Source organism: Taudactylus pleione, unplaced genomic scaffold (genome assembly GCF_031769625.1).
Source record: "Taudactylus pleione unplaced genomic scaffold, aTauple2 ptg000154l, whole genome shotgun sequence".
NCBI classification, from domain to species: Eukaryota; Metazoa; Chordata; class Amphibia; order Anura; family Myobatrachidae; genus Taudactylus; species Taudactylus pleione.
The window spans coordinates 1,025,623-1,033,350 of NW_028284556.1; the positions used below are offsets into that span (position 1 = coordinate 1,025,623).

The following is a 7,728-nucleotide window of genomic DNA, read 5'->3' on the forward strand; positions in this document are numbered from 1 at the left end:
TTGCTTGCTATGCACTATTGATATAGTGAGCTTGTACACGAGCATTCCGAATAATAGAGGACTAAAAGCAGTCGAGCAATTATTGTGCAATAACCCTAGGTTTAATGGCCCAGATTTATCTTTCTTTCTGCAACTTTTGTCACTTACCCTCACCAGGAATTACTTTTTGTTTGATGGGTCCTACTCGGTTGTGCTATAGGTTCTTGTGCAGCCCCGGCTTATGCCAACGCATTTATGTATCGGGTGGAAAAAGATCTGTTTTTTACTAATAGAGCCTATGCGGACAAAATCAGGTTCTTCACCCGATACATAGATGATATATTTGTGATCTGGTTAGGTAGTAGGAATGAGTTCCTATTGATGATGAGTGAGGTTAATGATCTGGACTCAGATATTAAATTCACCTACATCATCAGTGCTGAGTGCATTAACTTTTTAGATGTATGGATTACACTATCTGATGGTCAGCTTAATACATCCATCTATAAGAAACCCACGGATCGCAATAATCTGTTACTCGCGTCAAGCCATCATCCTAAGAGTTTAATTAGGGGACTACCCTACTCCCAATTTTTAAGAATTCATAGAATTTGCAGCAATCCTGTTCATTAGGTACTTCAGATGGATAGCATGATGGAAAATTTCCGTCAGAGGGGGTACGCATTAAGTACCCTCCAACGAGCCAGACAGAAGGCCCTTTTGGCTTCTAAATCTGTGACACAGTCCAGAAACAAAAATAATGATGTGAAGGATAAACTGGTTTGGGTCAATGGTTTCAGTGCTGGGAGTGGTCGAATAATCAAAACCGCTAAAAAATATTGGCCACTGATCAGCACTGACACTAATCTTCCCACATTACATAATACTACTCTATTACCATGCTATTACCATGCTATAAACGTGGTACGAACATTCGGGATTGGCTAGTGCACAATGACATCACCAACTTTGAGAACCCTTCTAAAACCCATTTTATGACTAAGAAACCTGGCAATTATAAATGCTGAGGGTGTACTACTTGTGGTTTTCTCGAGACAGGTGACAGTTTTGTGCATCCACACACAGGCCATCGGTATAAGATCAATCATGTACTCACATGTACCAGCCAATACGTTGTTTATTTTATTAGGTGCCCATCAGTTACGAGAAACCCTGAGTGGTGGTGACACTGATCAGCCAGTAGCACGCCACTTCAAAATGCATCGACATAGTTTATCGACTCTACATTACAAAATGATTGATCACGTCCCCTTGAGTGTGAGAGGGGGTGATAGATCTAAACGATTGTTGCAGATTGAGGCACAGTGGATACATCGCCTCAATACTCTGCAACCTTATGGCCTTAATGAAACACTGTCTTTATCGTGTTTCAATTGACGTTCTGCTGTTGCAGTCTGGTCTCATTGTTTAGTTATTTGGCCTTTACATCATGTATAGTTCTATTGGATAATATTACAGTCCAGTTTGATTGATTTGTTTAGATATTTCTGCTGCAGTTATGACATGCATTCCCGTTACTGTGCACTGCATGTATGTATACATATTTCTTTGCTCAGCTCCGATTTGTACGTATCTGTATCAGTTTATGTGTTGTTGGTGAAGGTATGTAATTTTCACTTTGTTGATTCTGGTCTCCATAGTAACGGACACGTCAGGCGTCGCGCCCGCTGTACAGTGCGTAGCGATGACGTCAGAGGTGATCCCGGTGGACGTTGATCAGCTACACTCGTGGTGTCTGTCTTTGTATATAGGTAAGTGTTGTATTTTTTTTTGTACTTCCTGACAAAAATCTATACGATTGAAACGTTGAAGTGATATTAGAGGTTTATTCAACCCTGCTTTAATTGTCTTCTTTCTGACGAGTGCCGCTGCCCCCTTCTGTGACTGCATATATATATATATATATATATATATATATATAGTCAATCGTTGGTCCGGCACTCACAATAACGTGTATGTAGCTTGCAGAGGTGCCCTCACTGCTGAAAGACGTAGACAAATGGAGGTGCGGCACTCTCATTCAAAATAAAGACACGACAACTATGTCATAAAGGTCATGATGACCTTTTTGACATAGTTGTCATGTCTTTATTTTGAATGAGAGTGCGGCACCTCCATTTGTCTATATATATATATATATATATATATATATATATAAAAAATATCATACAAACTCGGCACTCACATGCTTTTCAAACTGCAACTCCTTTGAACATAGGGAATGTTGGTTCCAAAATATTGCAATAATTTGTTAAGCTGGCCACCGCTTCACGGTCATTCCCATCTAGCCAGTCCCTACACTGATTCTCAGACAAATGAACTTGATCTGCCATCTTGGCCTCAAGCTTGCATATATTTTAAATATGAAACTGGGTCCTGCCTTAAAGAGACAGGACCACACCCAGGGCTATCAGTTAATGAGCACCTGGAAAAAGAAAAAAAGTTTGTCTTACATTTGAAAAACAGGGTGCCCTAGCAAGTGTGACCACAAAATTTAAATAAACGACAGGCTCAATCCACGGCACTCGACCATCTGGGGTGCCCTTGGTATGTGACCACACCATCTACATAAAAAATATCATACAAACTCGGCACTCACATGCTTTTCAAACTGCAACTCCTTTGAACATAGGGAATGTTGGTTCCAAAATATTGCAATAATTTGTTAAGCTGGCCACCGCTTCACGGTCATTCCCATCAAGCCAGTCCCTACACTGATTCTCAGACAAATGAACTTGATCTGCCATCTTGGCCTCAAGCTTGCATATATTTTAAACATGAAACTGGGTCCTGCCTTAAAGAGACAGGACCGCACCCAGGGCTATCAGTTAATGAGCACCTGGAAAAAGAAAAAAAGTTTGTCTTACATTTGAAAAACAGGGTGCCCTAGCAAGTGTGACCACAAAATTTAAATAAACGACAGGCTCAATCCACGGCACTCGACCATCTGGGGTGCCCTTGGTATGTGACCACACCATCTACATAAAAAATATCATACAAACTCGGCACTCACATGCTTTTCAAACTGCAACTCCTTTGAACATAGGGAATGTTGGTTCCAAAATATTATATAAATATATATATAGATATACTGGCTTGCATATGTATTCAGCACCCTAAAAGGTCAACAGGTTTGTTTTGTTTAAGATTTCAATAGTATCTTTGTTCAGGTTGGTTGGCTGACGCTTGTGGACTACAGTTATCAAATAGTGCAAACATATTCTCAACTGTATTGAGATCTGGACTTTGACTTAGCCATTGTAGAACAGTTATCTTTTGGTTGTTCAACCAAGCCAGTGTTGCTTTGGCCTTGTGCTTGGGATCACTGTCCTGCTCAGAGGTGAACTTTCTCCCATAATTTGAGTTTTCTAGCAGACTGGAGCAGGTTGTCTTTCAGTATATCACTGTATTTTACTCTATCCTTCTACCATCCTTCAATCTTAACAAGCTGTCCAGTCCGCGCTGGGGAAAAGCATCCCCACAACATGATGCTGCCATCCTCATACGTACTTCACTATTGAAATGCTATTTGCTGAGGAATAAGCAGTGATATGTTTGCTCCACACATAGTATTTTGAATTGGGGACCAAATCTCCCATTCCACATTTATTTTAGCTGCGTCTGGAAAACATAAGACAGATTCTCCTAATATTTTATATATATATATTTATAAAATACCTATTATGTGCTATATATATCAATTAATGTCAATATATCAGATTTCTTACAAGATACTAGGCTGCACTTTCTCAGAAAAAAGTCCTTCGCCAGTAGGACTTATGGAACATACACACGGTCAGATTTGTCAGATTTGTCAGATTTGTCAGATCTGTCAGATGAACGATTGAACGATTTGAACGATTTGAATGATTTTACCAAGGATTTGAACTATTTGAACGATTGAACGATTTTTGACTGCATTAAAATTAATGGAATTGTCCAAGGCTGACTGCAAATACATCAGATGTCAGATATCGTTATCTGACCATCGGGAATGTGCATCATTCAAATCGTTCATCTGACAGATCTGACAGATATGTCAGATATGTCAGATTTTCCTTCAGATATGAACGATTGAACGATTTTTTAAATCGTTATCGTTCAGATCTGAAGAAAAATCTGACCGTGTGTGTGCACCATTAAATTAATTTAGAATGATTTTTTGTGGAGCGCCTATTTTTTCAATTTAATATACAGTAGTCCACTTTTCAATTAATTTATTGCTTTTATAAGTATAGTACTTGTTTTATTTAATAAGAATTTGAAACTTCTTCAACTTGTATATCTTTCCTAGATATATGTCATTTCCTGAGTACACCCAATAATATTTCCATATACTATATACAATTTAAAACAGTTTAATTGTCAACAAAACAACTTAGAAGCTTTTCTCACATAGTACAAACTTCACCATTTCATAACAGAGGTTTTACTTATGCTGTTGCCTTCACATGGGCTATCTTGTTATTAACCAATGAGGCCTTCACATGGGCTATCTTGTTATTAACCAATGAGGCCTTCACATGGGCTATCTTGTTATCAACCAATCAAGTTATTTTTGAACAACAGTGTCACCCAACATGGTGGTACAAGAGGATTTTGGGGATTGAGCTGTAATACACCTGGGAAAATAATCTGGACACTGTTGGGAAAACTTGCGCTGAAGTGTGCTGCTATATATATGTATATATATATATATATATATATATATATTGTAAAGACATAAGAGAAAATGGTGCTGCCCTTAAATTGAATGTGCTACAAGAAAATTACATATAATGCAATATTCTTCTGAATACTGTACTTAATTATACAGTAGGTTGTTAAATGAATTAAACTGATGATAAAGTAATTATAAGACTGATGATTCTAATACTGTGACATGTAGGGGTTACTTAGTAGAAAATTGGAAATATTAGTACAATGGTAGTTGAAAATGTTACTCAGCCAGCATAGTTTAAAAGTTTAGTGACACCATCTCTACTGAGACACAGTTGAAATTAGAACAAGTCTTTGTCTAGTCTGGTGAGAAGAATTCTTGAAGAATTGTGCAGCATGCATGCGGAAATCCACAGAAGGTGCATGGGACTAATCGTTGAATATTTTACAGGCACATGTTTTTAATGCCAATAAGTGTAAAATTATGAAACTGTAGAAAGAAGATATACTATATCTGTAAGTGAAAAAAGCAGAAATGAAGGAATCTTTAATTTACCAAGCTATGTATTATCCGATCCGGGGAATATGGTATTGCGTAAAGGCTTATCAATTGCTCCTACAAGTAAACCTGAAGACTTTGTGATTTTTAGTGACATCAGCAAATTAATTTGTAGGTTACCCCTTAACAACACTTCACAAAAGAAAATCTGAAGGATAAGATTAGTAATTTTCATTCCAAACCTTCTTTTAAAATTTACTTAGAATCAAAAGGATATCTATCTACAATGATACATACATTTGTATCATCACTTTTGGACTACTGCAATGTCCTCTACGTAGGTCTTTCAGCAAGAGAATTACACTGCTGGTGGCTAGTACAAAATGCTGTTAACTAACCAGCCCTGTTCCTGTCACATAACACCTATATTCTCCCCTCACTGGCTGCCTGTAAGATGGCAAATTTATTTCAAGGTCTGATTACTGATTTTCAAAGCCCTATATATTCAGGGACCAAGGAACCTGAAGCAGCTTTTGATCAATTAATGCCCTGTTCGCTTACTTCGATCTGTTGATGAAGGACTATTAACAGGACCTAGAATTTCCCTTAATTCATTTGGGGGTCGAGCTCTTAGCTTTGCAGCCCTGATTCTATTGAACTCACTTTCTCGCACAGTTGGAAAGGCTTCCACTCTAGAAGCCTTCAAAAACAGACTCAAAACTTACCTGATTACTCAGTATTTCATTAATGTCCCTTTAGTTTCTAAAAGATACAACTGAAATGCTTTACTCTCTTACTTTTACATTTATTTGTATCTTGTTTCTTTTGTAATGCAAATGTAATGCACTTTAAATTGCATTGGCAGAAAAGTGTGATGTGAATAACATTATTATTATTATTACTGGATATAGAGATGTTCTATCAGTTGGCTAAAGAAGATCTGAAATGTCAAACAAAATAAAAAATAAGAAAAAACACCAGTATTTTGACTATATCTTAGAAAGAGGCTTTAGAAAAATTAATTCAAAATACTAAAAATAATAAATAATCAAACAAACAAGGGCTGAGGGATTGTCATTTTAAACAAAAGTGATTACATTGAAGAAACAAATAGACTGAAAGAATGGATAATAGATAGAAATTTATTTAATTACTAATTACAAAAAATATCCAAATTTCACTTTTTTTAAGTTCCTTCCAAAACTCATAAAAGAGTAGTAAAACCTCTGGGTAGGTCAATAGTGGCTGAAATAAATTTGTTAACATCCCATACATCTGAGTATGGAAAGATATTTTTAAAGAAATACAGTATGTACCCTACTTCGTAAAGGATACAACCACTTACCTTAAACTTGTATAGAACTTTGAATGGAGTGATAACTATAAATGGGTAATAATAAATGTGCAGTCATAAAAAGGGAATCTATTTGGTTGAATTTTTTTCTTAACCAAGTTATATATATTCTTTATTTTACAACAAAATTATTAAAATTTTTGGATCAGTTTTATATTCAAACATGCAGAACTGCTATGGACACTAGTTTTTGCACCTAGCTTTGCTCGTTTGCACTTGGGTAATTGGAAGCAATAATTAATTTAGAAGAATAACCCCTTTAAAGAGAACATCCTTTTTATAGCCAATATTCTGTCATGATGATATGTTGCTGATAAGCAGTGGCACAGTAGAGTATTATAATGATTTAACAATCATTGGCAATAAAGATTTTAATATGAGATTTACTTCCAAAGTTAATAGCACCTCTCAATTGAATATTAGATTTGTTTCTGGAGAACAATGCAGACAAAATGGAAACTAAAACATTTATTAAAATGGTAGACACAGCTATTTGCATTATAACAGTGCTCACCTTCTAAGATGGAACAGAAATTCCAGTTTCAACAAGTATGCCGAGAAATACTATATATGACAAGAGCAAAACAGAAATCTAAAAGGATTTTATAAGTTTGTAGTATTTACAGAAACTCCAGCTCCAAAAGTCAAATGTTTACAGGTAATTTAGACAAAGATGTTATTAAAATAAAAAAAGTTCTTGAACTCCAAGCCATTTTGGTGATTTATCTTTTAAAATGCCCTTGTGGTAAAGGATATCTTATGGAAACAAATACATTAATAAAAGTCTGAATTCAAGAACATAACATCAACATTTAGAATGGTGTTGATACCGATGCACTTTCTAAACGTTTTAATGGTTCTAATAATGCTGATCCTGTTTTTTTTTTTAACTTCATAGATATTAAACATGTGCAGTTTTGGCTGTAGAGTATTGGTGAATAAAATAGCTCATAGAGAGATGTTCTAGATTCATACATTACGCACCTTAGATTCAGCCAGTTTTCAATTTGAAATGTCTCCTTTTATTACATTCTCTTTATTGTACTGGTCAGTGGTTACATTCACTAATCTAATATTTGAAAGTTTGCTTACCAGATTATATATATATATATATATATATATATATATTGTAATCGGACCGGCATTCCACTCTCAAATTCAAAGTGATCTGGTGCCCTCTGATCTACAATGGTACATAGTAATACAAACAAGCAGC

At 35.8% G+C, this 7,728-nt stretch overlaps 1 long non-coding RNA gene across 1 annotated transcript in view; it reads left to right on the forward strand.

Moving 5' to 3' along the window:
• Positions 1–1,745, forward strand: part of LOC148521843 (uncharacterized) — a 137,307-nt gene extending 135,562 nt beyond the window's left edge. Inside the window, exon 3 of the long non-coding RNA XR_015878782.1 lies at positions 1,641–1,745. This is a non-coding gene — a long non-coding RNA (uncharacterized LOC148521843). The remainder of the gene's footprint in view (positions 1–1,640) is intronic.
• The last annotated feature ends 5,983 nt before the right edge of the window (positions 1,746–7,728 follow it).